The following is a 24,187-nucleotide window of genomic DNA, read 5'->3' as shown; positions in this document are numbered from 1 at the left end:
CCCAAAAAAATAAAAACAAGGAATAAAACACCAGACAAGTCCCAACAGGTTTTAATGTTTATTAAAATAATAATAAAAAAAGTAAATTTCAAACCAGCAATCTAATGTGAAATTGCAGTAGATATATTGGATAATATTTAGGCGTATATATGCACACACGTTATCTTAAGTGTTATAAAATCAATCAATGCGCATTACCGACACCTACTGGTTGAAGTCATAACTGAAAAAAGAACGAATCACTTCACTGATTCACAAGATTCGGTCTTTTGAACGAATCGTTCATTCACGAGCCAACACTAGCACACAAAATTATTGAACAGATAATCATCTAATATAATATTTATAAAATTGAACTTTTTTATTTATTTTTCGTTTTCTCTAAGGTTAATAACATGGAGGGGGGGGGGGGCGCAAAATGTTTTCTTCTCCCTGGGGGGGCATCACAGAAAATAATTGAGAAGCACTGCTGTACAATAATACAACACAGATATATCAGATATCACAGATATCAAGAGCTTCACCTTCGGGATCATAAGTGACATCAGACGAGAAGCAGCCACGCTGGCCCTCTCCCGAAAGGCACAGACCAGTGAATCCCACCTCCTCCATAAGATCGTCACAGAGACACCACGACGCGTGCGCCTAAAGTCACGACGCCCCTTTGCCATCCAAGCCCATGAGCTGCTCAGCACAACATCAGCTGACACTTCCAAGGCTACCTGGGTCAAGACCATATGGAGAGAACAGTGGAAGTCAGCAGAACCATCTAGGCTGCACCATTACATCAATGACCCCACAGACGTCTCTGGCCAGGACTTGCCCCGGAAACAGTGGACAACCCTCAAGCGCCTGAGGACCGGCGTTGATCGCTATGGAGCTGCAATGAAGAGGTGGGGACTCGCAGATAGTGCCTCCTGTGAGTGTGGGCACCCAGTCCAGACAGTAGAGCACATCAGCAGCAGTTGCCCCAAACACCAGCCACCGAATGGCGAACAAGGCCTGATTGATCTGGACGACGACATGTTGACCTGGCTCGCCTCAACAGAGCTGCAAGTCTAAAGTCATAGGACAGAAGAAGAAGTTACGCCCGCTGCATTGCACCCTGAATGATCACAATGTGCTATGAGCAAACGTTCTGATTCTAAATGAGGAGCTGTGTTTGAGATTATTTTTTTTAATTGTGTGCCACAGCGGCCCTTTGGACAGATCATAAATCAACTAAAGATTTCTGTTAATGTTATTATTAAGAATTCAATTATTATTCATTCTAAAGTATGTTTAATATGCTGGTACTTTTACTCATATTTTCATTATTCACCAACTTTGTCAACGAGATGGATGAAGAATAAGAGTTTAATTAACCGATTTCGAGGGAAAAAATCTGAAACTTTCTTTGTTATACATAGAAAACTGTTTATTTGAATCATTATTTTATTATTCATTTATCATTTATTTTTAATAATTTCAGTTTAAATTGAAGGCAAATTAATGCAACAAAACAAAACATTACAGGACACTATCGGGAAAAAGTGTCAAACCTTTTTGTTAAACATGTCAAACTATTTTATTAATTATTTTAATTATTTATTTACTATTTATTTTTAATAACTTTTGCATAAATTCAAGCCAAATGAATGCAACAAAAGAATGAAATGAATGCAACAAAAAAATGACAGGGCACTATCACTATTCAGTTGTACCGTATTGGCCCGAATATAAGACGACCCCGATTATAAGACGACCCCCTCTTTTTCAAGACTCAAGTTTGAAAAAAGACTTTTTGAACACCAAATTTAATTTTTATACGGAAAATAATTACATCTGAAACGAATAATTATAACATTATATTCGAGAGAAAAATCACGTTATTTTGCCTTATTCAAATCATGCAAAAACTGTCTATCACATCTTAATATCTGCCCATTTAAATATGAAAGTGCAATCACATTTGTAAATGAATGGCTTCTGGTTTTTGAAATGTAAATAAACCAATCTACTGTGATAAAACAACAAAATTGCAATAACCATCAAAGTGAAGTCTAACTGTAGTCTTGAAACAAATCTGAATAAGGAAAAACATTGCAATAAAATAATGCAAACTGCTACCGCTATTGTTGGGGAGCCTGAGGACTGTATATGGCTCGGATGGTTATGCTCTTTTCGCCCCCGGGTGTCGGTCAGAACACAGGAGGGAATACGTGGTTCACTTTTGATAGCTTTATTGGCAAGAAAAATAATAATAGATAACCATAAATGAAATACTCTCAAAGACGCACACGATCACAGCAACACTCAGTCGATACCAGCAACCTTGAATTTACCGCTGCGCACAAGTGAAAATCGGTATGTCTCGATCCCGAATATAAGGCGACCCCCATTTTTTCAGTCTTATTTCAATGCAAAAAAACTCCGTCTTATATTCAGGTCAAAACGGTATTTACCTATTTGGGTTCAATAGAATTGGATCTCATATTGTGTCCTGCAAGGTGTATTTTGGCTAGTTTGCGGAGAAAACCAGAGCACGTCTCTATGGAAACGGTGCACTTTTAATAGAGGGAGGAGGAAGAGGACGAGGAAGGCACCTCAGCTTCATCTTATTTGGTGGGTCGTGCATAACGTGACGTCGTTTTCAGGAAAACAGCAGACTTCTGAAGAGGATGGACTTCATCAAAGCAACCTATGCTCACAAAAACGACATTTATTAATGATGGCGACAACGACCATATTGGTGAAGCGTGACAAACACTCGGCCCAGATGATAAAAACACTTGCTCGAGACCAAGGAGACTTATTTAAATGCAAAATGCTCATCCGTAAAGAGCAAGAAAATTGCTTTTTTCTTCCCTGCATGTTTATTTACAAACACTTTGACAGGTCAGCAACTGTTAAAAAAAATTCTTTTGAGGCACAGCCACAATAGCTGGCAGGCAGGCCCCAAAAAAAAAAAAACACGCGTTTACTGTTCCCGCCAAAACAGTTCACCTTATCTACACGTTGCATGAGCAAGATAAGCGTGAATGTTGTGATGATAGCATATTGAAGAAACCCTGAATCATAATTAAGTGTATCGTTGTTTCCTCCCCAGCAACGACTATCTGATGGCGTATAAATGTAGAACTTGACTAGAGTAGTGCCAAACTTAATTAGACACTCTTATCTCAAATCATCCGACGTCATTGAAATGAAAGGAAATGCTATTAATTAGTTCCAGTGAACCCAAAAAGCTAATTGTTCCGTTTTTTTTTTTTTTAAAATAGCACTCTTCAGTAACAATAAACATATTTTTTGTATTGTATTGTAATCAAATAGAATGTTATAGGCATTGGCGAGACACGACCAAGACTTTCTTTCCATTGTCAAGACGGAACAGAGCAACGGGAGTCGCATTTAAATCAACGACTCATTAAAATCAACCATTAAAACCTGCTTAATGGAGATGAAGCAGATGAATCATTTTAACTAGTGGAATGAACGCGCTCGTAAAGTCTTACGGTGCAACTGCAGCCGAGCTTGGATTTGTTCTGGAGTGCGGCTTCGCCATCAGACGGACGCCGGTCAGTAATTGGATCTTTGTGTCGAGAGCGGTGGCACGTGGAGAACAATCAGCCCAAACATATGTGACGGAAACTGCCTGAAAGGAAGGCGAGAGAAATGGAGCAGTTATAGTCACATTAAAAATAAAGTGAGGAAATCCATTTCCTAGTACTCGAAACATCCAGACTGAGGGAAGCGGAATTTGAAGACACTTTTTCAGACCGCTTCAAATTCAGGATAGCCAACAGTTTCTATTATTATGTATTTAATTTGTAGGTATTTATTTTTGTATCTTTAGAGGTCAATGACTTTTTATGTTTTACTTTGGGCCTTGGAAAAAGTACGCAAAATTGTCCTGGAATTTCATAACTAGTCTTAAGGGAAACATTGCTCGTAGCTTGAAGGACAAAAATTGCCTCAAGCATTTTAAGCGCTAATAAACTTTTCTAGTCTCTTCTCCCAATTATATTGCTTCGCAACCTTGGATTGGTATAAAACATCATCAGGGTTAAAATGTGTGTAAGATTGATTTTTTTTTTTTTTTTTTGAGAAAGACGCCAAGGTTTTCCAAAATCAATAATACTTTAAAAGAAGTGAGAACGACTTTTAACTGATTTCATTTCCTTGAGCTGTGACCGTCTATTAAATTGTATAAAGAGACAACAAACCTCTGATTAGTGTGAAAAGTCGTGCATCAAATAAAATGTTTTTGTTTTTTATCATTTTGACCGCAAACCCAAAATGGACGCTTAGTCAACGGCGGCCACCGTCAGCGTCCAGCAGCTCCAGGGCCAACTTTCCTTTGAAACCCCGAGTCTAATCTCGTCCCTGGCTATCAAGCTAGCAGTTGAAATCGCTAGCATTTCAAATCGCAAACAATGACGCCACCCCCGCAGCGAAAAGCCCTCGCCTTTGCAAATATTTGTAAATGTCACTGGCAAAGAGGTTCGGAAAAACACCATTACCACGTCGCTAGTGACATTTGTGTGTGCCATTAGAAAGCAAAACAGTTTACACTGGGAGTCAACCGGCTCCAGTCAAAGACCTTCACTAGAGTTCCTTTTGGGTTTGAGAATGTGCCGTTGTCCCGCAGGCTGAGGTAGGAATTATATTGGACCTTAACAAGAGGTTGCCGTGGACATATTAAAAAACTATCAATCTCCCACTTTATGGCTTCCCGCCACTGGGGCTCAGGGCCGCCTGACTCATTACCTCAACCCGGCTCACCGCACATCCTTCATACCTCCAACCGACACCAGATGCCACAAAATAATTCATTTAATCATCAATTTAGCCGCCGATTATGCAATCGCGTCACTTTTCAGGGTGAGCACATGGGAAGGGAACCCGAGGCAATCGGAGGTTGCGTAAAATCCTAGGTGACACTACTAAAATGTGCCCGGAAGTTCCAACTCAATATTTTATGAGGTAGCGCCATTGCACTACTTTTAACAGTCAGGATCATCCGTCAGAGTTTAAGCTAGTCGTCCATTACCGGAGGAAAACATGTCAGCGTGTAGGAAAAACTGCAACTCCCCGAGCAATAAAAAAAAAGGGGAAACACTATAATGTGATGATAGTGAGTTGGGATTTGACAGCCGCAATTGAAGTGTGTATAAAAGCGCTGCCGTGCGAGATTATAAATTCTGAAAATGGATGGCAGGCAAAAGATACGTGCAAAAACAGCGTCATTGATTGCCGATGCTGTCGCTCCTAAATTACTCAAGCAAATCCGGAGAGTGTTTTTCTACATTACACCATTGCCTGAAACTTGAAATGTTAAATAGACATTTGCACATTTTTAATTAACGATCACTATTGAAACTTCTAATATTTGCCCAACATAAACAGAAGCAATTTTAGCTAGTGAGCCCCAGTTGCATTATTTGAATAAAGCTTATATGACACTTATGCGTATATTCAAACGTTGCTCTTTATAGGCCAACAGCTTTAGCAGTACCGTCCTGAAGCAATATTCAATTGATTAGCATTTGATTTTTTTTATATAACCATTTCCAAGTTGGTCCCATTGGTATTCTCTCTTGTTTTGTTCTCCTTCAACACGGAAGAGGAGGATGCTTGACACAGTGTGGGATCTGAAGAGCCTGATGAATAATAAGCCAAAATCCTTCTTTAAATCTCCCCACGAAGTGAAACTTGGCACTTTCTGACAGTCATCTCAAATTGTTTGCTTGCCTTGCCCACCGGGGGCAGTATAATACAATTACGAAGGCATAAGCAAAGAAGAGTTTCACAACTACTACGATGCAGTAATATTTGGCAGAATCAAATTCAAGGTGTACTTTCGTCATTTTCGTCTTGACTCACTTTGGAAAGAGTATCAAGGAAGCAATTTAGAATATAACTATATATTTGTGATATCAATCAGCCCGCCGGTCGACTTATTTATATGTCAAAAACAGAGAAAAGCACAGTTAGAATGACGTTAATTACCACATGGTGACACTTCCAGGCTGCTGATGTGAAGGCTAAATGCGGCAATCAAATGGAAGTCAAATACTTTGGTGTCACATGGAGCTCGGACATCTGCTAGTAGAACAGCACAAATTGACTGAGAAGAAAATCCAAAAAAATAATATAATAGGGAGGTAAATTATGCGCCTGAACGGAAGAACAATTACGATTTGGCTAGCTTTTAAAATTCCTGCCGTCGATATTCGCTAAATTCGGCTGCAACAAAGAAAGGAGCTCCAAAAAGATAATTAGTAGTTGCGCAGAGAGACAGGTTTGTGTAGAGCTGCCTACAGGCATAAAAAGGCGCGTGAGCCAGCGAGCGACCTCCACTCCGATGATTCCCCGGCCGCCTCCACACTTAAACCGCAGCGTCGGAAGCTGTCTCCTCTGTCTGCCGACACACCAGCAAATGTTTTTTTTTTTCTCCTATCCCGAGGCCCGCCTAAGTGGAGCGGTCCACTGTAGCCTAGCCCCAGTAATTAACTGTCACAACGTTTCAAAACTAACAAATGGACTCGGTGTCAAGGAGGGCCCATTAATTTACTGGCCCTCGCTCCTCCATCCTGCGCCTATTATGTCCATTACGGCTGACTTTCATGTTGGGGGCGTCCGTCGCTCTCGGCTCGCCCCCCCCCCCCCCTGGTTTCAAGTTCCAACACAAGGCTAAACGAGTCTGGATAAAAAAGAAAACAATCTGTTTGCCATTTGGTTTCTTTTAAGACCACGATTATTTATTTTAATTCAAACGCGGTCCGGTTGCTTCGTTTTGATGGTTGTATGACAACAAGGAGGGAGATGTTGCCTTTTCAGTTTGCGCATGATTGCACGAGCGTGGGCGCACAAGAGCAATTCAGGCATTATATCCTGACGAGACACATAAGCACTGTTGCGCGATAATGATGCCCGCATGCATAATGAATGAAGAAATGTGTTTGGGTGAAAGTGAGACTAAATTAGTCAGACTGGACAATATGGATGCGGAAAAAAATGTGCTTGTGCTGTTCTAAAAATAGTGAGAGACAATTGTGATTTCCTAGGAATTGTGTGTTGAGGCTTGGAGAGAGTTCTGAAAACTGGAATTGATGCGGCTGTTGTGCCCATTGAGCTCTAACTCGGGATTTTTTTTTTTAGAGCTGTCAAAATTAACCGAGTAATCGTTTATCAAATTAATCGAGACCCATTTGAATAATCGAGTAATTATTTGCAACCATTTTTTTATTTTACAAATTGTCCAAATCCTTCCCAAGAGTCATTTATTTTGTACTCTTTCATGCAAAGCATAAAATGTATCAGATTCTTTGATTAATCGACGAAACAATCGTTATAATAACAATCGTTTTTTTTCATTTTCATCTGTTTGAATGTACTGTATGTTCTTCGTGAATCCTTTTCCAAACAAAGGCGGCAACGCAAACACAGAAAATCAAACAACACTTGAAAATGTGAACGAAACACGCGGCGGCGGATTCTTTTCGGAAGGCTGCCCCGCTGAGCAACATGCTGTTTGCGTGTGTGTGTGTGTGTTCCTAGCACAAGCCTCCACTGCGCCCGGCTTTGCTCCTTTTGTTTCGGGCTCGGCGTCCGACTGCTGTCTTTACTTTCTACTTCTCTGACTCTCTGGAATAGCGACGGAGAGGCGCAATCTGTCCGGCGACACATATGCGAGAGCGATGTGAGGCCCACCCACGCAATTACAAGTGTTGCGCATACTGTAAAAAAATGCACAATGACTGAGCACTTAATAAACTGCAGTTTGGTTAACGACAGAAAATATCAGTCAATATCTCAACTAAAATTTTTAAAAAAATACTCAGCCGCCGTCACGTCGCTCCTCTAGAACGCCAAAGTGACCGCGGGGCTCGGTTAGCATTTTGTCGAGGAACAGCCATTAAATGTCACCCAGCTGGTGACTGATAAAAGGTTGGAAAGAAGTGCGTCACTAAATCCACTCACGATTCGGTACAGAGCGATACAAAAAAAAAAAAAAATCCACCATTTATTTAACAAACATGCGAAAATTCTGGAAAAGGCCAAATCACAAGCACACGACGTTTTTTGGTCAAAACTTAATCACGACAAACTTTTTTGTAATTAAACGAGAAGTTACTTTTAAATTTCATTTTAACTGAGTTTTTTTTTTTTAATGTCATTAGTAAATGTTGCGTATGAAATGCACAATTCCACAACTTCAACTATAAGCCAACTTGCTCGCCTCATACTCGAGCATGTTCAGGCCGTGTTACCATAGCAACAGCAGTGGCAGGCGAGCAACAAGAATGAACGGAATGAGAGAAAGAGCACGACACACACGCACAAAAAAATAAAAAAAGTGAGTGAAGAGCGACGACAACGACACTGCTGTTTGAGTAGGGAAGAATCAAAGAGTCGCTATAAGGTCGAGTCGTTCAAACCCGTTGACTCGCGATTCCCCAAACGATGCCAACGGAGACGCTACTTATCATTTCCACGCTAGCGGAACATTTATGGCTCGTTAAATGACACGTTGTCGTCTCAAAAAGTTCTGACTCGGCGATGTGAAGATTGCTCTGTTTGACGCGTTTCCCGTTAGACAACACGACAACACGCGTCTGCTTCGGGCGTCCGTGCTCTCCTTTTGACAAACTAGGGCATGAGAATAAGCCTTGCGAGTGCCAGGAGAATTCTAAACGCAGGGCCGCTTTTCTTTGGCCTCGCCTCCTTAATCAGCCTTGCTCTTATCTCCGCCTCGCATCCTGGCGCTGGAAGGGAAGTCAAGTCTGCGCACACGCCGTCAGGATCGTCTCTCCTCCGGCCGTGGCCGTCGGTTCACCCCGGGAACAAAAGTAATGGGACACCTGCTCTTCAGATCTTTCTCCATATAGAAATGAACGGTTTGCTATGACTGATTGGTGTCAAACTCAAGACCCGGGGGCCAATTACGGCCCGCCACATCATTTTATGTCAACTTCCTGTGTCAATACTAAAATTGCTAATTGGTTTGACTTTTTAAAAATAGATTTTGCTATCTTTTTTTAATATCGGAACAGCTTTTTTCAAAACAATCATAATGTCCCTTCGAAGGAAACTTCGACTACGATGCGGCCCGTGACACAAATTAGTTTGACACCCCTGGATTACTGCATTGATTAATGTCTTACAGTACTTTCCATATTTTATAACACCACATCATTAAATCCACAGGTATGGATTGGAGTCGCATTAAAAGAAAATGATGTATAGCGTCTTCAATTTCAGCCTCCGATCAATGTCGGATGTTGCCTTGTAAACACTTTGTGAAGTTTAAAGTTTGCCCGGCTACTTTCACAGCAGCCGGCGTATAAAGTTATCGACGAGGGGGGTTGCCACGGCAACAAGGGTCCGCAGAAAGCCCTTCGGAGAGCCCGCAGGCAAACGCAGAGGCGGCAAAGTGGATTAAAACAAACAGGTAAGGCTTAAACGCTTAGGACTAATTTGACGAGTGTGTCATTATTTTTGGACGGATTACGGCGTGACAAGCGCGGACTGACGGCGCCCGTAGACAATGCTAGCTTTGCGAGCCCGCTGTGGCTGTGAGCGAGGATCGTTTGGGCTTTAAAGCGCAGTCGAGTGCATGACTTGCAATCAGTCATAATGAAAGAAAGACGCTAGGGGACGCTTTGCCATTTCTGGGGTACTGGAAGTCACTCAACAGATGAAAACAAGGATTTGTGGGTTTACAGACCTTGAAAGAAAATCGGAATATCGAAACGACATTCTCCCATATTGTTCCTCTCTGGTATGCAGTGTGATTTATTACAAGGCGATGCATTATGACAGCGTTACATAAGCTCAGTATAAAAAAATATATAATAATAATTTTAGCTCTCTAGGCTTTCCATTTTCAAGTATTACTTGAAATGACAACTTGATGCCCTCGCTTTTTAGGATTTTTTTTTTTTTTTTTTTTTTTTCAACGCTTCGTCACTTTTCCCCGCGTTCCCGAAGCCGGACTGTCAAATGTAGCGTTAAATTGCTCCCTTTTTTTACTTGTGTCGTGCTAGAGATGACTACTGGGAATTTGTGTTAATATTTGATATGTTAATATTTGTCTCGCTGTCAGCCAATGAATAATGCAAAGCAAGGGAAAGTGCAACGGGCCCGCCCTGTTCTTTTCATAATGGCTGTGACGTGGCCTTTGGCTTGTTCTTTCCAACTCGACTATTTTCGACAGAGCAGCACTTGTAGGAACAATACGAGGGTGATTGCAATCCCTCCCACAATTTTTCCCCGGCAATTAACGCTAACAATCGCGACTAATGTGAGCACAATAATTGCGCCGTCACCTCAAAACACCATCACCGGTTTTTAATTACATTTCGCAGCTTTGTAAAGAACTCAAAAACTTCCACGTTTGATTTTCCGAAGTAAAACGACGACTCTGACGCGCGATCGTTTGAATATCAATAACTTTGCGTGTTTGCCAACGATACAAGAGCGCCCCCCGCGTACGCGGCGCCGTGAGTAGTAAACTTACTTTTAATCACCCCTGCTGAAATATAATTAGCATTTTGATTTGTATTCGCATGGAAGTGGGCTATAGCCGAGCGGCTCATTAAGCAAATCAAACTCTGACTTGTTTGCTGTTCTCGCCTCGATTTCACAAGATGGGCGAAAGAGAAGAAGAAAGCGAGGAGAGGAGGAAAGATGAAGGATGCAAATAATAAACAGCCCTAAATAGATGTAAAACTGCAGTTATGCATAACTGAGTTAAAAAATACGTCATATCGCACATAAACTGTGCAAGTGAGACCATGTGGAGGAAGATATAAATAAAAAGTTAACACAGTCATTACAAATGTGATTTTAAGTCTCTCTCAGCATTGATTGATGGTCTTGTTAAAAATAAAAAGACTAAAAAAAAAAAAATCAGAAAAGATGGCTGTAATTCAGAAACACCTCCCATGTCAGTCTCCCTCGCCAAGGCAATCCTTTTTTTGGGGGGGAAGTTTGCAGGCACTGCTTAGTCAGCTAAATTCTGGACACCCGCCTGGAGAATATTCAAGTAAAATATATTGTCTTGGAATGATTAGAATGGACAGCCCATAAAAAGCTGGTGGCACAAGTTATAAAACAGTCAGGAGATGGCATAGCAATTTTCAATAGGATAAAAGAAAAAAAAAAAAAAAGAATTACAGCGTTGGTTTAAGGAACGGAGGTGTGGAGTCTCTAAATTTTGAATCTCTGCGTAAATAAATATATGTATGTGTGTATATATAACAAAATATAAAATACATATATATATTATATATATATTATATATGTATATAATATATATATATGTATAAAATACAAAATAATATATAAAATATTGTGCACCTTTTTCCAGTGACCAGTGTTCACTTTCCATCGAATGGGTGTGAATATTTCATTATGAAGGATGGCTACGAAGTGACTGTCACTTTATCACATGAAAACTCAGTGGGAACTTCGGCCCCCTGACAGCGTTGGTTGCATTTTTGTGTGTTTGCGCAGGGTGTGTGTGGGTGATGATTGACAGCTCGGTGCTGGTGGGTTCGTCCACTACTGAGAGCGAATCCCTGGAGAGGCGGCGAACGGCGGCGAGGAAGCAGCCCCAAACGTGCTCACACAATGACGTCTGTGTGACTTTTTGTCTGTTTATCTTACTTTTTATTCCCACTGCTTGCATGGATAGAGTCACGTGTGCGTGGCCAGGCGATGAGGTCAATTGTGTATTAAAGCAACGATGAAACACTAATTCAACTGTTTCCTCTTCAACATTTAAAAGCACTCGACCGGCCCGCCTGCAATTAGCTGAAGCGCTGACTCGTTTTAATGATGAGGGCTTTTTGGCCCCGGACAAAGCGAGCTAACAATCAAGCGAGATTTCATTCACGTCATTTGGATGCTTGTGTATTTGGAATTGATGTTTGCCTCGAGGAAATAATGGAGAAGTTATGATTAATTAAATTACTGCATGCGGTTGATGTTTTTTTATGTCGCACAAAGGTCTAATTGTGACAAATAAACATTTAAAAAAATAATAAAATTCCACATAATGCTAATGAGTATACTGTGTATTTTATGGTGTGGGGGGCAGTGCCCACATGCCCCCCCCTTCTAGCGCCGCCAGTGTTTTCATTGGATGTGAATGTGGTATTAGCATACAAAATGAAGGATCTTTTTTTTTTACGTTTCCTACTTATATTTTAGCAATTACAACACACTCTGTAAAAGAAGCAATGTAAAATATAAAATGTGATGACATTAAATTGAACTCTACAACACCTTAGACGTGTAATAAAAGGATTTTTTATATTTTTTTTTCCCCCAAAGCCAGAAACACAAGCTAGCAGACGCGCTGCTGTCAGCGTAGCCTCGCAGTGTTTCCCTTACTTCGGCAAAAATATTGGGATTTCTTGCCAAATGTTGCACGCTCACCTCCATCCATACAGCTGCTCTGTATCAAATTTTTAATTCCACTCTTCACACTCGGGCGCCCTTTGTACTAACAAGTTAAAAATGCTCATCTCTTATCACGGCTAAGATAATTAGCATTCCAAGAGGCTCAGGCGCTGTAATTGCATGCTCGTGTATGCGAGTTAATCTACAATTCAAGTCAGATTTATTTAGAGTGCATCATCAGCCAGCCGAGGTCCCAGAGCACATAATAAAACACGCACGCGGATAATAAACAACAAAACCTACGTGACACTAATCCTCCATGCCTTGTGTATTCAAAACAAGTGTGCCCAGACCCTGTGTGTACCATTATGATATTGATGCCGCTATTGCCTCCAAAGAAAGATAATTAAAGATCCTTGTGTGGCACTTAGTCACTTTCGATCACTGCTTCTTAATCCTACACAAAAGTAAATATGACAATGGGGTTTATTACGCTCATAACTTTCTTGTTAGGCTTGAACTCTCGCTGGAAGTGGACATCACTGCGAACGACGTTTAAAAAAAAACTATTAGATTATGTCTCACGATCTCTAACGATACTCTGATTTATTTGTACTTGCGCTCACTAGATTGTACAGGTGTACCTAATGTTGTGGCATTGAAGAGCAACAAACAAGTTTATGAAATTCTGTGATAAGAGCAGCAAAATGGATGCAAAAGTCACTAATGGAAAGTAGACAGTAACGCGTCTCGCCTGGGCCACCCACTGTCTGGCTACCATGGTCACAGTCCGCCCCCAAAATGAAACTTCAACAATATACCGCATGAAAAAGCTTTAAGTGGAGCATCAATGTTTGGATGGCAGCTCCACTAACATTTTATTATAAATGGCCTGTCTGCCTGCCATCGGTGCCCCAGAAACACACGTCTTCAGTGTACAACCTACGTATTTATATCAAATTGTTGTTCAAACTTTGCAGCAAACAGCGAAAAGTTAGTTTAATTTGAATACAAAGAACATTCTGCGACCCTGGCTGTCCTCATATTTAATCTTCGGTGGAAAGGTTTTGTGTCTGGTAAGGATTTGAACTCTATTGTCAGCTAGACAGCTAGCTATAGCTGTTGCCCAAGCTAGCTAGCTAGCTAATGTTATTTTCATGAAGGCCTCTGTCATGGAACTTGTTTGGTTGGGACCAACTGGTGTATAAAATGTAAGACATAACAGTGTGTAAAGTGCTCTCCTGTCTCTCTTTTTGCTTCTCACTTAAGTTGACGACCACAACTGCGGTTCACTTCAAGTGGGGCGCCCGGTATCATTTCGCCGACCGTCGTGAGATCTTTGTGGGGTTTTTAAAGTTATAAAAGGAGCAAGTTCTCAATTGATTTCCCCAGCCACATCACGACGAAGCTGGACAGAAAGACACAAAGTGACGCTCCATGAAGCAGGATGTTAACAGGAGGCTCTGCAGGGGGGGGTTATATTACCACGAGAACATTCGTAAGCACCCCGCAGTTCTGTCGCTCATTTGTTTAGACAACATTGCTGTGGGACTTTGCATGTCTAACTTTGCCGCTAAATTATTTGTATGGCCCGAGGCTTTAACATCAAGGCCAGTGGCTCCTTTTCTGGAAAACAATGCATTAGCCTCGAGGCTCGCTTTACCTTTTCAAGATGCCAATGGTTGTATTTAATTGTTATCTTGATGCTTAAGTGGAGAATCCAAAAAAACTAATAGACATTTCATATAAAACAAAAATAAACTGATAGACTGGTTCTACCGAGTCCAGCACGTGTACAATGAGAGGATACCACAGAGGGAACCAATATAAATAATGGATAAGAACAGTGTGACCCGAGAACTGAACGAAGCGATCCAAGGAAAAGAGGATGCTTCTTTTTGCCAAGAAATTCTATAGTGGATGTTTTTTCTATTTACATAATTGTATGCATTGTCGCACATTGCGTCCAGGCGCAACATCTCATCGACGACATGCTCTACTCAAAGGCCAACATGAGCAGATGGTAAGCACCTCTGATGGTGGGTGTATGCCAGAGATAAACATTGCAGTCTCCATTAGCGTTTAATTCTGATTGACTGACTTACAGATTCTAAAAAAGTTGATGAGTGACTTCTTCTACATTACAGAAGAAGAGAGTAGACAAGTACCGTAATTTTCGGAATATAAATCGCGTTTTTTTTCTCATAGTTTGGGTGGGGGGGGCGACTTATAATGAGGAGCGACTTATATGTGTTGTGGTGTAGGTGTTATATGTGTTTCAAAAATTTTCCAAAAATAAAGTGAAACCGCAATGGACGAACCGCGATGTAGCAAGGGATTACTGTAATTTGAATTTCAAGTGACACGGAGGACGAACAGTTTGAAGGATTTAAGGATTTGGAGTGACACAGAAGGATTGAAAAACTATTATGGCTTTTACGCACGCCCGGTCCTACTCTACGGAGCTCTCTTTCACCTCCGTGGATAGAAGTCGGGGGCCGGCGCTGTTTGGGGACGGTGGATGCAGCTCGGTCATGGCTTTCACGCACGCCCGGTCCTATTCTATGGATCTCTCTTCCATCTCCGTGGCTGGAAGTCCACGCCGCCACACGCCTGGAAGTTTGTTTTGTTAAATAAAGAGCCATTTACCAAACCCACGTCTTTCCTTGTACTTTGTTAACGCTACAATATAGTTATATACTAGATCTGTGGAATAACGAGGAGGCTGACGTCAGGGCGCACGTGCAGCGTTGCTGACAAAGGACGAGGAGTTTGATCGATGCATTTAATGATTTAGAGTGCACAGATGGTTTGATAATATTATTGCTTATATAATAGTTATTTGATATCTAATTTATATATCGTTATATGGGGCTGTGGAATATTTTGAAGTGCAAGCGCCGTCAGCGGCGCGCACCCATTGTTGACAAAGGACAATCGATGGATTTAATGAATTGGAGTGACAGATGGTTTTATAAACGTGTTATTTATGTAATAGTTTTTTTTAATAACTCTGAATGTTACGTCAGGCCCGTCCTCAGCTCAATGTTTGTGTTTATGTCACGTTAGGATACCTATCGTTTAGCCTGTTGTTGCTCGTTCATGTCTGTTCTTGGTGTTGGATTTTGTCGAATAAATTTCCCCCCAAAATGCGACTAATACTCAGGAGCGACTTATATAAAAAAAAGAAATTCACGTTATTTTATGGCGAATGCGACCTATATTCCGTAGCGACTTTTAGTCCAAAAATTACGGTAAATGTGTTTTTTCTTTGGGGAGGGAACAGATCACAGCCGAATTCAAAGTGTCCAAGCAAAGAGAATGTTGGGATGAATAAACACCTCAGACAATTTGAATTGCAGATATATCCGAGAAAGAGGCCAACGTGTTTTGTTGTGGTCAGGCGTGTGTTTGCATACAGAGAAGGTTCCCGTCTGATGAGTCGGAACTTCCTTTTGATGCCCCCTCCTGGGCGAGTACGACCCACCTCGCACCGAGGAGCCCGAATCATTGACGGCGCATTTGCAGCGTGTTGGCGGGAAGACGAGCAAAAAGACGGCGTGGCATCAGGTCGGCCATATGGCTATGTGATCTTTTCAGCTTGGAGCAATATGCCAAACCCGTGGGAGCTTGGCCTCGTTCTCAGCGAGCTCAAATGCTTCTGATAGCAGTAGCAGGGCTCGGGTGGAAGATTTATACCAAAGAGCTACGGCCACCATCTCTCAGTAAAAGTCAAACAAGCTAGAGATTTGTGACAAGACATAACATACGACTTGGCCAAGGTCGAAGAAGTATTACAAGTTTTAGGGGAGCCTGCTTCACAAGGACAGTTTCAGAATCAGTTCTCAGGGGCTCCAGGATGAGTGGATCTGCGATATTATCAGCTAGCCGGAAGTGCTGAGACAAAAACACCCAACTCTTTGTGATCAAAAGATACTGAGGAACCGCAAGGGAGAAAGAAATGGCTGAATAAGCCCCCCCCCAGAGACAACTCATGGCTGCCAGAATTCCCTGAGCATCTGACAGTTCCTGAACAAAATGAATTACCTGACTATTGACAAGAGGTTGAGTTGTTCCAAAAAGCAACTACTGAGCACTTTGAGAAGTTTGTATTGGTGGCAAGAGGTCATTGAACAAGGTAAGCGTGTGCCCAGACAACCCAATCAATCAATTGATGAATCATTTTTAAAGCACAGTGGATTTAATCTGAAGGATTTAACTTTGTAAGAAAGAATTTTGCAACCTTGTGTCTGGGCAATTATGTCTTCTTGCAAAGTGCTTGCTTGCAGTTAGTCAAATAAATGAAAAGAGTTCTTTCAAAGTTTCTTTCGGTGTCATTAAAAGACGAATTAGCACCAGAAGATTCATGGTACCTGAATACTTTCTGCTTCTGTGAATAACATCCATCAGTGAAAATTCCTTTGGTTCACTGCGACTCTGGAGATTTTTTCCTCCTGATTAACTCGGGTATGTTTGCACAAATTGCCGTCGTGGCAGTTGGCGACCCGTTCATTAGTAGGCAAATGACGCTTTGGTTCTCCTTACGGAAACGTTCTGTAGAGTGAAGAGGAAGAAATGTTGCTTGGTGTAAAAAAAAAAAAAAATGGAGATAAGATCCCGAGTGTAAATGCTGCAATTCCGACCGTAAATGTTTTAATTTTTGGCAATGACTCACGTTCCTTTCTCAAACTTCATCTTTGTCTCATTCCTTCTGTCCTTGACAACCTTGGCGGCACGAACATGAGTCATTACTCTTCCATTTTCCTCCGATTAGACTCTCGCTCTTGAGTTAATAAGAGACGGGCCGATACAAAGCAAACCGTTTTTTGCGGAATCTCCCGCTTGGTTTCGTTTAAACGCATGCATACATTGACTATCCAGCGTTGAGCCATAAAAAAAAAACTCGCGCTGGTGTCACATTTTATGGTTTTTACACTTTAATGATGTGAGAGTCGCCGGGTGATGGATGACCGCAGGAACAAGCGCGGACGTTCGGGATGAGCACAGTCTGTTCTGTTTTCCGCTATTGCCAAAAAGAAACGGGCCCCGCTCCGTCGGCGGGTGTCTTAATCCCAGAAACAGGTGGGCCTCGTTTACTATGGGCTTTACTTTCAGGAGAGATTAATAGTAATAAATTGATTGCGACGATCACAGTTGGCATATCCGAATTAATGTTCATCAACACACCGCAGCTAATAACTCAATGAAGTCGTCGGTTACCCCTTTTTAGCCAGACGAGATTTTCTCAGTGTTCAACACGAGCGCAATAATGGGAACGCTGTTTAATCGACGCTTACAATTTTAGTCGGAGCTAAACACACTCGTAAAGTTTTAGAGATCATGTCATTGTTAGGGGTCTTTAAAGACACGTGATGTATTCTTGTTACAAGTCTGGCTTCAAAAAGCCACCCAAGAAAAAGTTGCACGGTCGGTTTATCTAAATGGATCTGTCGCTCTCATCTAAATAGGCCGGAACTCACAGATGCATGTTTATTTGCGATAAAAACAAAGCGCTGGATCGGAACGTTGTTCATTCACACCGTGACATTGGCGAAGCTCAGGGCTTCTCTACTTTGTCCTAGCTGACCTGTTTTCCTTTTTCCATTTTACCACCTCGCCTAATAGACCGCGGGGCAATCGTTGTGTTTCAAGACTTGATGAAGTGGAGCCTATTGTGGAGGACAAAGGCTTACTCCATCTTGGTTGTCTCTGGCTGACACTGTCGGTCCCTCGGGGGGGGGGGGGTTTGAGGCTCTGTGCCAGTTGCTCAGTCTTCTGCCTCGTCGTTCCGTTCAATGGTTACAAAATCGGGGAAAAGGGGAGATTTGCCGCAGGATCCGTTGCAGACTGGGACAATGACGGATGATTATATGAAAGATCATTTCGGCTGAATTGTTATTCAACGCTATTTTCATATCAACTTGTGTACTGTATGAGTTTTAGTATTGGTGTCACCAAAGACATCTTTCGGACTTCGCAACCAAAGAGGTCCTAGCTTAACCTGGTACAGTCTGATTTTGTTTTCCAAGCTCAAGGTTTCATCCCAAGATGAAGACTGGGAAAAAAAGATCTGAGAGAAAGTGGCATAGAAGGCTAGGAACTTTCCTGGAACTTTTCCGACTCTATCGGACAAGCCACCAAAACAACTCCACTGAAAAGCAGTTTGCTTTTCCTCAGCAGGTGGATCTGCGACTATCGATCGTGTAGAAGCAATGCTAAGACGCTCATTTCATCTTGAAAACCTCGCTCACGGCAGATGGTACGTGAGTGACAAGACATCGTGTGTGAAATGGAGGAAGGAAGGTCCTGTGGGAACGACTCCTCTGTCACGGCGTAGCGCTTGCCTGTCACATCTTCTGCCATGTTCCACTTGGTCTCTTTTGTTTGTGTCAGATTCGTTTCTCTCAGGAGCCTCACGGTGACGAGATGATGAGGGAGCGAAATAAGGTAAAAATCTTCTACTCACTAATAATTTCCAAACTAAAGAAGCGTAAACCACTGGAGGGTTGCTGATGATTGGATTCTCTATCATGTTTCTTTCAGGGTCTATTCTGGTTTATGCTGACACTTAAGCTTTTCTTCCCTCTTGTTTCATCTGCTTCTTTAGCGTCGTCTTCTCTCTTGTGCCAAGCACCTCTGGCAGCTTTTCAATTCCTGCCTCCGTATTTCTTGTTCCCACTGCCGGGAACCACAACTTGGCCTCCCTCGGGGATAAACACACACAGACAGAAAAAATAAAAACGCCTATAATCGCCTTTGGGGAACACAAACATACTGTCCGGTCACACTTTATGCTTGCTGGTGATGGTACAAAACAAAAATGTCAGTAGGCTCATTGGTCATTTATGAACGTTAGCTTAGCAGGACTAAGCTTCACGGTCAGCTAACTTTGTCCGACAGATATTCAAATTTTTCGGGTCAATATTCCAAATCACAGCTACAGGTGCTCGCCCGACGTGGTTCAAGCAGCCACACTTTTGAAAAACGCAGAGGAGCTTAATGGTCTGAAAAGCTCTTTAGCAGCTGTTATTTACATGAGAGCGCAGCTCAGGTGGAGTTCTAATTCAATGACATCAGCTCCTGTCACCGGTGACAAATGGCAGAGGGGGTGACGAACTAATGTGCGGCAGGATGTGCCTCACACTTTTATAAAGTGGCTGACTGGAGCCTATCGGAAGGAAATATAGAGTCCATTAATGTCGCCGCATGGGCCGGCTGAGTCAGGGGAAAATTGGTAGGGGAGGTAGTTTGAGAACTAGTTGTTTTTGTTTTACAAGACAGCAAGAAAGTGTGAAAAGTTGACTTTTTTTGGACGCTGTCTATGCTAGGTTGCGGTATGGTAAAGGGTCAAATGCCATTGCTAGCCATTTAGCGTCATGTCACCTGACATGTCCGCAATCCCATTATTAGTGACTAATTTCTTAACGGGCTTTCAATTTGTCTGTCGATGTGTTCACAGCTGTTGGGGACTCATTAGCGACTTGATGTAATTGTTTTTTAGTCCGAACATGATTGAGCACGCTCGGCCCAGTAATTGTTCTAATCCATTTGGCTTTTGCAGTTCTTGCACAAGGAGGCTTTTATGCATCATGTCAATGTGACTCTCCCCCCCCCCCCCCCCCCCCCCCGCCACCATCTGCGTCACTTCATTAATGACGGGATTTTGTAATGAATTCAAGATTGGCTTAATGTCTCCTAAGACACTGTTTGGGGAAGGAGACAAGCTTTGTCAGATTAATCCAAAAGCATATGGCTTCGATGAGATGGAAACAATAAAAACATTTGCGCTTGTGGACATTCGGAATTCAGACGGCCCTGAGCATGCATAGCACACACACACACACACACACAAAACGGCATTCTCATTAGTGCGCGCTAATGAACGTAAATCCAATATTCGCTATTAATGAACAAAGAAAGTAAATAAAGCAATCGCCCCTCACTTTCAAGCTATGCGCTTCTGGATCTTTAATTAAAATCCTCATATTACAGTTACTGTGAACAAATGACCTCGACAATACACTGCATAAATTTATTTATCAGTGTAGCAGAGGCACATCCTCGAACGCGTTAAGACTAATATTTCACCGTTGCCAAATACGCTTGGAAAAAGTCAATCAGAAGTCATTTTATGATGTACAACCGAGTTAGGTTTGGTGGCTGTGACAGTGTCTAATTAAATTCCAAGTTGGAACTTTAGAGAAAACAGAAAAAGTCTGGAAATTACTATAAGATAATTTGACATCGGTACTAGCTTCAGTTGGCTAGCTAGCGCAGCTAAATTGTCTTCTCACTCCATGGCAGCTACAATTGTGACAAGTGTTATATAACTGGTGCTAACTGCTACGCTAACATATAATGTAAAGTACACCAGAATGAGTGCCATGGTGTTACAATAAAACTTTAAAAAGATGTTTCCATATCTTCTATTGTATTGAACGAATCCTGAGATGATGAAAGTCAAGCTTAACCGATTGGATTCGGCAAGGACCCGAACAAATCTGTTTGTTTACAAGAAGCGGAGGTCCGATTCAACTGGCACCGCCACAAACGAGGATGACTCTCTCTGCATGTAAAATAGCATCATCATGTCTGGCTCAACAACAGAATGTAATTTGGTGGCAATACAAAAGGGATTTTGAACGCGGGCCCGTGGAAAACCGGTTGACCCGTGTCATCCAGCTGAGATGGGGGTGGGGGGGGGGGCAGTTCGCTTCCTCTGGACTTTTACAGAGTAATGAGAGCCGGTCGAAAGTGGTCCGCTCGGCCTCCCCGGATCGTTAACTTCTCACAACATGAAGCGCAACTGGCACAAAGGTCTCGCAAAATGAGCTATGGAAGTCCCAATGGTCCCATTAGTCAACTGCAGGATTTAGCCGAGCGGCGGAATAGTACTCAGCGTGCGACTGAATTTGGCAGCTTCTTAATACTCAGATGAAACAAAAAAGGTTATTATAGACATAGGTCACTTGTAAGAAGCATAAAGGGAATCATTATACCCCCAATCAACAGTCACCAAAAAGCAGTCAAGCTTTCATCTCTGCTGACATGTATGAATGGAAATACTACATAATTCCGTCAGTGAATGCAAAATTCTTATAGGTCAGCGATTCCTTAGAGATGAAACACTGAGATGGGTTATTAAAGAACCCCCAGCCCTACCTATAGCCAACCACCTGCTGTCTTAAGGTCACTCGAGAATTTATAAAGAAAGGAATTACAGGCTAATTGTTTCCTCTCTTACTGTGTTCACTTCCGTAATATGCTCCTCTCATTGGTCAGGATGATAAATGCGAAAAAAACAAAAGAAGGAAATATGAGTGGCTCTAATATTGAGCCTTGGGGCATACCACACATTGACTGTACTAGACACTATAATAATTTGACAGTAAACTAGCTTGGAGCATCTTTTGGTGTTGGTCACTTTGGGTTAACGACTGACAACTACTCAATGTCACAGATCGTTTATAGCAATTTGATGACACCGAAGTAGTAAAGATTTTCGCATAAGGAGACAGCAAGACCTGGTAATGGGAGCTACTGCCACGAAGAGCCTCCGTAACACTATGAAGTTCATAAAGTGTCGATTTATGCCTCTTGCATCGTTCCGCTATTACGCAACATTGGATTTATACTGGACTAGTAAATTGCTGGGGGTAAACTCCTCCTGACATGAAAACACTATGTTTGCATTTGCGTTGGAACAGCTTGTAAGTCTTGCGGGCAGAACCTCTCACTGCTCAAATTGGATTCACTTGTAAACATCCAACACTATGTGTATATATGATATAAATTGCCTCTATGTGTCTGTGGGATGAACAACTGGTGACTGAGTGGCAATAATAACTTTGGTTACAAAAAAAAAAAAAATTGGAAGCATGACAAAATGGGAGTTGAAGGATGAAGATTTCTACATGGCTGCCTCGCTCATTCCTTGGTGGCGCTATTTCCCTCCGTGTCACCATCCGGCAGACGGTTACTTTGATTTCCCTTTTTACTCGCCTGTTTCAAACGCTGCGATAAAGAATTAATTTAAATGTATATCGAAGTCATAAAATAAAATCCACCTGCATATTCATCATACATTTTTGTTGTACGTTGCACTTTCCAGAAATTTTAAAGCCTTTTTTCCCCTCTCATTGGGTTATTACAAAGTATGCCTCTGATGAATTAATTGGTAGTGATTTTATTCCAGCTGAATCAGCAATAATGAAAATGGAATTTAGCTAGCTTAGCTTGCGGTGGAATGGTTAGAATCCAATCAGATATAATCGGTGAGATTTGCCTGCCTTTGTACCATCAAAGATGCGGTATTTGGAATTCAAATTGCAGTTTTAGCTGGAAAAAAGCTCAGAGCAAACCAAGGCTCACTGTTTTGATGCTTTATCTTAATTCCGTGGATATTGGAAATAAGCTCCGACAAGGAAGAAAGACAAATAAATGGAAATCAAAGTGCAGAACAAAAAACTGGATTAAAAGTCTGAGAATCGCCTAGATAACTTTTATTACTATTACAAAATTCTTTGTCCAATTTGTTTTTCCGAAAGTCATAATGACATAAAAATTTGGTTCATCCAAGCTGAAGCGAGTGCGTAAATGCTAATCGTCTAATTATCCCCTTGTTGACTCAAGCCGTCACTCACTCACACAAAAGCCCAGACGTACACTCACGGGAATTTGAAGATATTGTTTGTTTGCGCTAGAAAGCCCGTCGCCCCCTGATCGACAGGATCCCTCCGGTTTAATCTGGAATTCATTAGGAGCTGCTTTGTTTTGGCAAAGTTGACGAAAGTCAATGTAAGTTTTCTCAAAGCTGCCTAAATGAAAACCACATAAGCAAAATGGGTTTGAATTACGATGACGGTTTCTCTGCTATGTGGAAGATGTCGAATTAGGCAATCGTCTCAAAAATTCCACAAAGTCTAATGTGTGTGGCGACCTAACGTTTTTCAGCTTCAGGGGTGTAATCGCCTATCATTCACAACCAGATAGGCAAAGAGTAATAAGCATATGTAAAAGAACATTGTGTGCTTTTTGCTTGCCGTTTTTCAGTATATTCATAGAACACGGGACACGGCTCGCATTTTCCGGGAAGCTATTCAGCCCTAGTTTACAGTATTTAAATCTTCTATTCATGTTTGCAAAATGTGTACGCTTTCACATGCCAACGGGCACGACGGAATTTCTAACTGGGTGCCGTGCAGAATTGCTGCAATAGCACAAAAAAAGAAAAAAATGAAAACAAACATGGTTTGCCTTTGTTTCGTGCTTGGATATCGGGTCGATGTTATACTTTTATCGCCTCCACCGAGGTGGTTCTGTTTTAAATTGTTTGTTTTGTAATTAGCCGGATAATACATGAACTAAACTAACCCTTCGTATTTATCCCACAATGTTTGTTTAAGCCTCACACCTCCACCTTTTTTTCTTCAAGGTCTGTAAAATAATTTTATTATGACTTAAGTACAGTGTACGCGATCCCTCAATATGTTTATGGTAATCAAATTAATTCGACAAAAAAATTTACATTTTAAAATTAACCTATAGTCCTCGCTTTCTGTAGGCGTAAAAAGCAGGATGGCAGCAAAACTAGGCTATGCTCAAGTTTACTACTTATTCGTTTTGTTCTTCTTCTTTCAAACTTCTACAGACTGGCTAAATGTGCTTCCATCTAGTGGTTCATAATGGAATCACATGACATTTAAACAACAGTTAGACCAAACTGTACCAAAAAAAATGGTTAAATAGTGAAATGTGTGATGAAGGAGGGCTTTACACATAACATTTTTTTTAT

At 41.6% G+C, this 24,187-nt stretch overlaps 1 long non-coding RNA gene across 4 annotated transcripts in view; it reads right to left on the bottom strand.

The window, feature by feature from the left end:
* Positions 1-64: 64 nt before the first annotated feature.
* Positions 65-24,187, bottom strand: part of LOC133145060 (uncharacterized) — a 226,256-nt gene continuing 202,133 nt past the window's right edge. Inside the window, exons 8-11 of one of the 4 annotated variants that reach the window (XR_009710816.1) lie at positions 3,495-3,634; positions 2,586-2,680; positions 820-1,058; positions 68-718 (exon numbers count right to left, since the gene is read on the bottom strand). This is a non-coding gene — a long non-coding RNA (uncharacterized LOC133145060). Of the gene's footprint in view, positions 1,059-2,585; positions 2,681-3,494; positions 3,635-24,187 lie in introns of all 4 variants that reach the window. The other 3 variants (XR_009710817.1, XR_009710815.1, XR_009710818.1) reach the window with 3 other exon arrangements.

The sequence above is a fragment of the Syngnathus typhle genome, linkage group LG21 (assembly GCF_033458585.1).
Source record: "Syngnathus typhle isolate RoL2023-S1 ecotype Sweden linkage group LG21, RoL_Styp_1.0, whole genome shotgun sequence".
Classification (NCBI taxonomy): domain Eukaryota; kingdom Metazoa; phylum Chordata; class Actinopteri; order Syngnathiformes; family Syngnathidae; genus Syngnathus; species Syngnathus typhle.
This window is presented reverse-complemented; position numbering and strand designations above follow the sequence as displayed.